The sequence below is a fragment of the Callorhinus ursinus genome, unplaced genomic scaffold, assembly GCF_003265705.2.
Source record: "Callorhinus ursinus isolate GAN/ISIS: 27379988/994484 unplaced genomic scaffold, GSC_fseal_2.0 scaffold20, whole genome shotgun sequence".
Taxonomy (NCBI): Eukaryota; Metazoa; Chordata; class Mammalia; order Carnivora; family Otariidae; genus Callorhinus; species Callorhinus ursinus.
The window spans coordinates 27,784,501-27,794,491 of NW_027397082.1; positions in this window are offsets into that span (position 1 = coordinate 27,784,501).

Consider the following 9,991-nt stretch of genomic DNA (forward strand, 5'->3'; position numbering starts at 1 on the left):
AAGGCAAAATCCAACTTTGCATTCTCACATCTATTGTTCCCATTTACCCCTGTCCCTTTCTGCAGGAAATGCTATAAAACAGACTTGAAGGAACTTAACCAAGAGGCAGGATTCAGATGTCCAAATTCCAAGGTGACTTAGGCCCCTAGAAGAATAATAGGTGAAAGAGTTGGAAAGCCACTGAGGCAAAAATGATTCCTCATTTTTTCAAGTCAAACTTGTATTTTCATACAGACATTCATTCAAATCAATGTCTTAAAAATACTGCGTCTGACCACATGTCAGGCCCTATTGTAAGTGAGAAAGTTGTAAGGATCTTCAGAGAATGTGTAACCTCGTAGGAGAGAGACCTATACATAGAAAAATCATTATGAAAGGACAGTTACTATATTCTTAATATATTCAGTATAGAGAGGGCAAGGAGATTGTGAAATCTCAGGAGTCGAGGAAAGTTTCTATAGCAGGTACTCTTTGGGTTTAGACTTGAATTGTCACCGAGAGTTTCATGGATGCGCAAGAAGGGGTCAGGATGCCGTGCAAAGAATAAGCCAAATGTGTATGGGCCTGGAGACCTGTGTGAGTGAAGGCATCTTCTGAGAATTAGAAGACAAAGTAGTCAGGGACATGCAGGTTAAAACTGGTAGAAGAGGCAGGATGCCAGATCAAAAGGGGTCTTGTAAGCCAGGCAAAGTAGTTTAGATAATATTCTGTAGGGACAGGAAACCGCTAAAGAACTTTGAAATGGTAGCAATGATTTAGAAAGATGAAGCCCATGAGAGTATGGAGCACGGGCTTCCATGACCCTATGACTAATGGGGAAGAAGGGACATGGTTAGAAGAAAAACCACTATTAGTGAAGCTATAGTCGGTTGTTCAGATGAGAGATGAGGGGCCCGATCTGGAGTGGTGGAGTTGGTCATGGAGAGGCAGGCGGGGTTCTAGACGTATTTAGGTAGAGGAATTCCAAGAACTTGGTGGTGGACTGAACATGAAGGGCAAGGAAAAAGATTCTAGGATAATGTCTTGGCTTCTGGTTCGAGATACTGGATATTCATCCAGAGAAGCAGAGAATATAAATGGAAGAATGGTTTTGTTGAAGATGACAAGTTTTGTTGTGGATATGTTGATTTTGAGGCATTTGCAAGGTAACTAAGAAAAAATAGTGATTAGTTTCTTAGATTCTGGGAATCGGGAGTGAGGTTTTGTCAGAAGCTGCAGGTTTTGAAGTCACAAACTTAGATTAGTTTAACTCCTGGTCGTGGATGAGATGGTCCGGTTTCTGAGAGACCTTAAATCTTAATCTAAAAATAAGGATAATTTCTTTCATGCATGTGGAACCCAGTGAAAGTATTTTTCTTCTGTGAGTCCTGGAATAGGGCGATAGTAGTGAAACGGGCTAAGATTTTTTAATTAATTTTTTCAGTAGCGTTATTTGATAAATATCGGAAGTCCTCCGAAGCAGACTATTTTTCTTAACAAACAAAAATTTGGTAAAATGGAAGAAGTGCATCAGGATTAGTAGCAACTCCTCAAGGGAGTCCAAGCAGAGTTGTACTTTGTACCTCCTAGATGCTCAATCAGGATTTGTATCCGTGTTTGCCCTTAAGAAGAGCACAACATGTAACACTGTAACTAATTCTGTACAACGGAGGTCTCAGAGGTGCTCCTCTGAAAACTCCCTAGCACCTGTTTAATTAATACAAGGGAACAACATAATTGGGGGATTTTCACTTCACAGAATCTGCTCAATTCTTCATTTCCCTTTTATCAGAAAACTGTCATTATAAATCAGTCTGAGAGTTGAACTATTCACTCTTCTCATTATTGCATTTTGTATTTGCAACAAAAAGCTGTCAGTGAAGGATGTGGTTAGGTTAAAAATGGATTTTTTTTTTTTTAACTGAAGGGTAAGGCCACATACCTAGGAATTCAAAAAAGTTAGCAAACCATTTTGCTGTCTTTTGTTTTCATAAAGACTCAGATTGCTGCAAGAATTCTTTGGTTTTACCAGTCCAGCTACACAGACTGGAGGAATCATGCAAAACCAAGTCTAGTCCAGGAATTAATGCCAATCCCGGGAGTCATTGACATCACATTGATACTCTCCCAATGATCCAGGTTCATATATGTTTCTTTGTAAAGATTACTTAATTACTAAGAATAAATATGGTTAATTTTAATGAAAATTTAGGCTACAGATAAAAGAATAAAGAATTTTTAAAACTCACCTATGCCTTATTGGGGCATTGTTAAAAGACCAAATAAAGTAAAAATAGGGACGAGTGTCATTGTTGTGAAATACTCTTTCCCTCCTTCAGTGCACAGCCAAATACTCCTCACCCTTCGTGTCTGAGCTTAAATACAACTTTTTTCTCCTTACCAACCTTGGCTCCTCTTGTTAATGTTAGGGTGTTCCAAGAGAGCTTGTATACTCAACACACAAAATGGAAGAAAGGTGGAGAGCTACCCCCAGGTAAGCCATGGTGTGTTTGAAATGTCTGATAAACAACAGATTTGAAATCTGTGGTTGGACACATTAGTTTGTAGCTCAGTGGCAAGATCAGGCCTGGAAATCAGGCTAGTGATCTGGGTAGAAATCACCAAATCTAAGAAAGTAGATAGGAGAGGGCTGTGGGGCTGAGCACCATTAAGATGTTGCACAGAGGCCAAGCCTGCATAGAGGATGGGAAAAGCATGGCTGGTTCTGTCTCGATACCCCAGCGGGAGGATGCACCAGTTCTGTTAAGTCTGCAGAGAAGTCAAGAGAGGGTAACAGAGAATGATTTCCTCCACCTCTGCCTGCTTGCATCTAACTCACCCCTTTGACTCTCATGAATACCACTTCCTCCAGCAAGTCTTGTGTTACGATTCCTTGACTATGTCAGTCTCTCCCCATACCTTCTGCTTTCACTAAAATCCCTCCTGTACTTCTGCTATTGCTAGACCAGACACCCGTCTCCTTTCTCGGACTATATACTCCTGGAGGGTGAGGGCCACGCATTCCTTGTTTATCATATTTTCGGGACTTGGCCCAGAAACGCCACACAGTTGGTGCTAAGAAGTATTTGCTGAATGAATGAATACGTGAAGCAACTAGACATCTTACATTTTTCTTTTGTCTCCAAGTCAAGGGAATATATAAAACTGTCCTCTTCCCCAGTTAATTTTTTGTTGTTGTTTTGAAGCATCAGGGCCTGGCACTCCCTTTGCCTGGGATGATTTGCATCTCCCATTGTCCCTTTCCTCTTCTTTTACCTCTTTCAGGCAGCGCACTTTGACTAGCTCTCTGCACATCTTGAAGAAAGCCCTGATTTTTTGCTTACAGCATAACCTGTGGGCCTTACCTATATTATTTGTGTTGCTTTTCTCTATTTATGGAGTCTCAAAGTGGTAAAGTGGAAAGAAGCCTAGAATAAGAACTAAGAAGTACAGGCTCTAGTTTGAGCTCCACCAGCAACCAGCTAGGAGTCAGGGGTCTGGACCAGCTAGTTACCTCCTCTGTGAAAATCTGTAACAGTGTCTTCTACTTTCTTAAAAGGTCTGTATCTTTTTATTTTTCTCATTCATATCTCAACCTCTGTTGAGTGTTCTCTACCAAACTTAGCCCACAAAGAACATTTTAAATATACTTATGTGAATATATTCAAGAACTAGGATTTACATTTTACATGGCTTTATAAATTTATAAAACTAGAAAGTATCTTCAGGGTTGGTGATGCCAAACTCTCATGCCAGGCATGCGTGTCTCTCTCTCTCTCTTTTTTTTTTTTAAAGATTTTATTTACTTGACAGATAGCAAGAGTAGGAACACAAGCAGGGGGAGTGGGAGAGGGAGAAGCAGGCTTCCCACCGAGCAGGGAGCCAGTTGTGGGGCTCGATCCCAGGACCCTGGGATCCTGACACTTAACCCACCTGACTGAGCCACCCAGCTGCCCCATATGTATATGTTTCTTATGATCCTTTTAATGTGCTCTGAAATTGAGTTTGCTAGTATTTTGTTGCAGACTTTTGCATTTATGTTCATCAGGGATATGTGCCTGAAGTTTTCTTGTAGTGTCTGTCTGGCTTTGGTGTGAAGGTATTGCCAACTTTGTAAAATAAATTTGGAAGTGTTTCCTCTTTTACAATTCTTTTTTTTTTTTTTAAGATTTTATTTATTTGTCAGAGAGGGAACACAAGCAGGGGGCGCGGCAGAGAGAGAAGGAGAAGCAGACGCCCTCCTGAGCAAGGAGCCCAACGTGGGACTCCATCCCAGGACCTGGGATCATGATCTAAGCTGAAGGCAGACATTTAACCGACTGAGCCACCCAGGAGTCCCCTCTTTTTCAATTCTTGAACAGGTTTGAGAAGTATGGGCATTCATTCTTCTTTAAATGTTTGGTAGAATTTGGCAATAAAACCACCTGGCTCTGGATTTTTTGTTTTTGGGAGACTTCATTAGTGATTCAATCTTCTTGTTTGTTATTGGGCTGTTCAGATTTTCTGTTTCTTCGTGATTCAGTCTCACTAGGTATTCTTTTGATTCTGTTCTTTTGATTCTTTCTAGGAATTTATCAGTTTCTTCTAGGTTATCCCATTTGTTGGCATACAGTTGTTCATAATCTCTTATGATTCTTTTTATTTCTGTGACATTGGTTATAACGTCTTTCATTTCTGATTTTGAGTCTTTTCTTAGTCTAGTCAAGAGTTTGTCAATTCTGTTTATCTTTTCAAGAAACCAACTATAGTTTCATTGATCTTTTGCTATTCTCTATTTTGGCTCTAATGTTATTTCCTTCCTTATGCTAACTATTGGCTTAATATGTACACATTTTTCTTAATAAGGTGTTTAACACTCATCAGGTGCTTCTTGAATATTCTCAGTGATAGGAGGGTCATGATTTTACTTTTTTCTTGTTTGTCATTAAGAAAAATTTCCAAAGGATTCAATTATCATAAATCTTAATATATACTAAAAATTCAAATACATTTAAAATGAATGTATTTTATTAGCTCTAAATAGAAACCATTAAAGTCTAATGCAATTTATGGTTGATGATAACTCATTTGATTTTCTAACAATTTCTGTATTATTTTCATTAATAAATTTTAACTCCTTTCCTCAAGTATTTTATGTTACTAGAATAACTTTAAAATAATCATACCACATTAGGGTGCCTGGGTGGCTCAGATGGTTAAGCGTCTGCCTTTGGCTCAGGTCATGATCCCAGGATCCTGGGATCGACTCCAGCATTGGGCTCCCTGCTCCTTGGGAGCCTGCTTCTCTCTCTGCCTCTCTCTCTCTCTCTCTCTTTCTCATGAATAAATAAATAAAATCTTAAAAAAATCATACCACATTAATACATATTTCAATGAAATGTTAAGAAAATTAGAGTTTCAAAAGAAATGCATATTAAAGGGTTTAAATACTTTTCAGTTGAGATATGCAGCCTATTAAAAAGAAAACCACAGGCCCAAAATGGATTCACTTGTGTTAAGGCCACATCAGTAAACCAAGACTTAAAACCTAACCTAATCACAGTTTCAACCCCTGCAGAATTGTAAACTTTATCCAGCCTAACTGGAATGTCCTGGTCAACACTAGGAGGACAACCTTGCCAAAAATAATGCTTTGTTTTTGCTAAGAATTTCCTTTTTCTTCTCCTTCTCTCTTTAAAAACCTTTCATCTTCTGCAGCTTGATCAAAAAGCTTCCCTCTAGATGGGGTACTGCCCAATTTATGAATCACTTACTCAAGCTAATGAAATCTTCAGATTTTGTTTTTTAACAGACTTGACATGGGAACTTGATATGTTATGGAACCTGGACTGGATCGCCCGATGGAAGAACCAAGCGGCACTTGGAGATCTTGGAGGATAGGAGATTTATTTAATGCTGGTGGGCTCAGAGGAGAGTGATCTCCAAAGGTCTGAGCCCCAAGCACAAACAAAGGGGGTAATTTATACACTTCTACTTCCACATACTTGGCACCTTTGGTGCATGCATGAAGAGGGGCAGGGAAAAGAACCCGGATTGGCACGTGTGGGAAGAACCCCAAAGAGCCCCAGGGCAAGGACTGGGACTCTCTCACTGGCTCGGTTGGCCATCTCAGGACACAGGTTGCCCGTATCATATAAACTATGAAATGGCAAAAATAGAGTTGCTACGCCATTAAAGCTCTTCCAGGGAGTTTTTCCTTTTAGCGTACTGTGTTCTGATAAAATCATGTTCATTGGTCAGTGGTCCCTGCCAGTGATCTTTGTGTAGCCTTTAATAATTTACAAAGATGAAATTGTTTTTGAGGTTTCACAACTTGAGAAAACCTGTTCATGAGAAGTAGCTAAGCATGCAAGGATAGATTTAAAGATTTCAGACCTTGAAAGAGATTGATGTTTACCTTTTCCTTATGACAATTTAGGGAGGCCAGTAAGCTAAGGAAGTTAGTCAAGACAATACAGCTATTAGCGTCAGGGACAGAAGTGGAGGCCAGCACTCCTAAATCCAATGCTTGCTCTGCTTCACTATCTGCATGAGGTGAGAAATCTAAATGTAAAAATGAGGCTTGTGTAGGTCTTTCCAGCAGGGTTCAGCAAACTAAAGCCCATAGGTCAAACTTGGTCTGTTTTGTAAATATAGTTGTAGCACAGACATTGTTACATATTATTTATGGCTTATTTCCTGCTGCATGGACAGAGTTGAGTATAGTTGACCCTTGAACAATGGGTCGGGGTGGGGGTTAGGGCTGCCAACACCTCCACACAGTCAAAAATCCATATATAAGTTTTGACTTCCCAAAAGGTTAACTTTTAATAGCCTGCTGTTGACTGGGAGCCTTACCAATAACATAAACAGTTAATACATATGTGGTATATGTATTATATACCATATTCTTACAATAAAGTAAGCTACAGAAAAATGTTATTAAGAAAATGATAAGATAAAATACACTTACAGTACTGTACTGTACTTTTTTTATTGAAAAAAAAAATCTGTGTGTTATAAGCGGACTTTGTAGTTCAAACCCCTTTAGTTTTGTTTTTGCTCCATACCCTCTACAAGGCTCTGTCATCCATGGCCCTCCCTTGCAGTATTCTGCATCTCCCTGTATTTTTACTCTTCTCAGTAGAATTACAACAGACTTCAGTCATACAAAATCCTGTATTTAAGGAAAGAGCTGATAAATTAATTCAGTCTAAGACATTAATGACAAATCTGACATAATATGCTATATACAACTGAGTCTATTCTCATTTTAACAGACAAGAATTTCTAAAGCCAAATAAATTAGTCTCAGGTGCTTGAATTAATGGCCTTGTGGCAGGCCTTCCAAAGTAGGTCTTATGGTCAAAGATACCTTCTTTTGATAACCTAAGTCATTTCCTATTTTGGCCATATTTATAGGTAAGGTAGCTTCGTAATAGAAGTTGGATTCTTAGTTTCAGCATTGAATCTCTGCTTATTAGATATGTTTTCAAACTGGGAGCTTTCCCTGCTAACACCATAACCTCCTTTTTAAAACACTTTCACTTTTGTTTTTTGCCAAATACTTCAACTAATACTGCCCCAGAATGATAATAAATCAGCAGTTCTACTGAACACCTTTTGACTCTCTTGGAAATGACATTACTGCATTTCATTGCCTATTAAATAGACCTATTAGCTAACATTAGCAACTTTTCTCCCTTCCTTGCTGTGTCAGGGAAAATTAGGCCCTGAAAAATGATTGAAATACAATGCCTGTGGCCAGCCTTTTCCCAGCTGAATTTTCCACAGTGATAACCAGTAACCCATGAATGTGGCATAGTTTAAAAGACTTCCAAGGAAATTGCCTCATCTAATCTAATGAAGGGAGTGGGTTGTGCCTTGGAAAGAAAAGATTTGACAAATTATCATTTCTTGCATGGTTGCTCTGTTGCCACCTTCCCTTTCTCCAAAGGGATGAACCAGGCATAGGCTCTGACATGGTGGGTTGGTTTGGGGAAGCTGATTTTGCTGGTGACGGAGTGGCTTAGGTAGGGAAAGCTTAGAAATAATCAACAGTGTCCTGGGAAGCACTGAAATTCAGAAATAGATAAGTGGACTTTTTATCACATGCGGAGGCAAACCAAGAACATTCGGAGCCAGTTTTACATTGTAATTGGGTCGGGAGAAAAAAAAAAACGAAGGGGAAAAGCCAAGAAAATTCATAGGACTAGAGGCAAAAGGTCAAATATTTGTTTTTCACTGGCTGTTGGTTTGTGATTTTGCCTAATTGAAATGCCCAGGACTAAATCTTGTATAACCTTAAACGTGTTCCTGGAGAAATCTGAAGATTTCTCCAAACGTGACTGTAGAACTCTGTGTGCATGTGTGCATGCATGTGCGTGTGTCTGGCGCAAGCACATGCACGTATGTGTGTCAGGGAGTGCCATGGTAGTAGTGGAGGTGTAAAAGACTGGATGAAAAAAACAACATCAAAGGAACTTTATTGTGACCAGATTTTTCAGCAGGATTCTAAAGAAGTGATTTTTTTTGGTCTCCTGGTTCTCTGCATTTAGGAAAGAAGGTCATATCAGTTAAGAAAAAAATAGCTTTGGAGCACCTGGGTGACTCAGTCAGTTAGGTGTCCAACTCTTGATTTTGGCTCAGGTCATGATTTCAGGGTTGTGAGATCGAGCCCTGCATCCAGCTCCATGCTCAGCAGATTGTCTGCTTGAGATTGTCTCTCTCCCTCTCTCTCTGCCCCTCCCTGCCACACATGTGCCTCGTCTCTCTCCCCCACCCAAATAAAATAAATCTTAAAAAAAATAACTTTAAATCAAAGATTTGCTTAATTATGAGGTGATGGTCAAATAGATATGGATATTTTAGGTGGATCATAGCTTATCTTTGCATCCTGATTAGTTGCCTGAAAATTGGAAAAATAATGGCCAATTTTCAAAATTATGACCCTCCAGTATGATAAAAACTAGAAAAGACACAATTAACCCAGAAAACAAAGATTTAAAACTTAGATAGAAATTGTCAGTAATTACTTAGGTTGAAGTCATTCCAATATCAATTCATTTACAATTGTTCATAAATGAAGCAATTTATAATATGCAGCAAATGTCCAGGGAGAAATCTGGTCTTTTTGATTGATTGAAGCATTACAGAAACTTCCAATTTAGGATTTTAGAGATGCAGGGATTTGAATGGTTACCAATATAAGAAAGATCTGTCCTACTTCGCAGCCACTTAGCTGTTAGTTTGACTCTTGAACTGAAGGGGATTGTATTTGTGAAATGAATCATCCCACTGTTAAACAGTTCAAAAAATCACACAGTAGATGTTCCTCCTAATGTCTTCACATCTGTGAATTTGGCCCCCTGAGAGGAATTGTGATTGCAGTGACCAAGACCCTTGATCAGCAGTCACAAGTTCATGCTGACATTCTGGCTCTTCAATTCACTAGCTTTGCTGCCTTGTAACCCTAATTACCTTTTATCTGTTTCCTCCTGAATGAAAATTGGAACAAAAACCCATTTTTAGCTGAGGGGGCTGTTATGAGGTTTTAAGAAATACCATGAAAGTGGCTTGAAAATCAGCAAGTGTTAAACACAAAGTATTCTTGCTCATGCTAATGGACTTACATAAATTAAGCCTATAATCTCTTTTACATTCACAATGTGACTGACTTGTAGTAAGCCACTGATCATAAGATTATGTTCTTAAGGCTCACGAATCACCCAATACAGAAGCAGTTTAGGATTCTCCTATGGTTTAATTACAAGCTCAGAAAATCTGTAATTTGCAGAATTTTGCCCCCCCCCCCTTTTTTTTCCTCTTTAATGTATCAGGTGCCTAGGCAGCTCAGTCATCTGACTCTTGATTTTGGCTCAGGTCATTGTCTCAGGGTCTTTAGATCAAGCCCTGTCTTGGACTCCACGCTCAGCAGGGAGTCTGCTAGATATTCTCTCTCCCCCTCTCCCTCTGCCCCTCCCCCTGCTCACTCTCTCTCTTTCCTTTTCTCTTTCTTTCTCTCTTTCTCTCT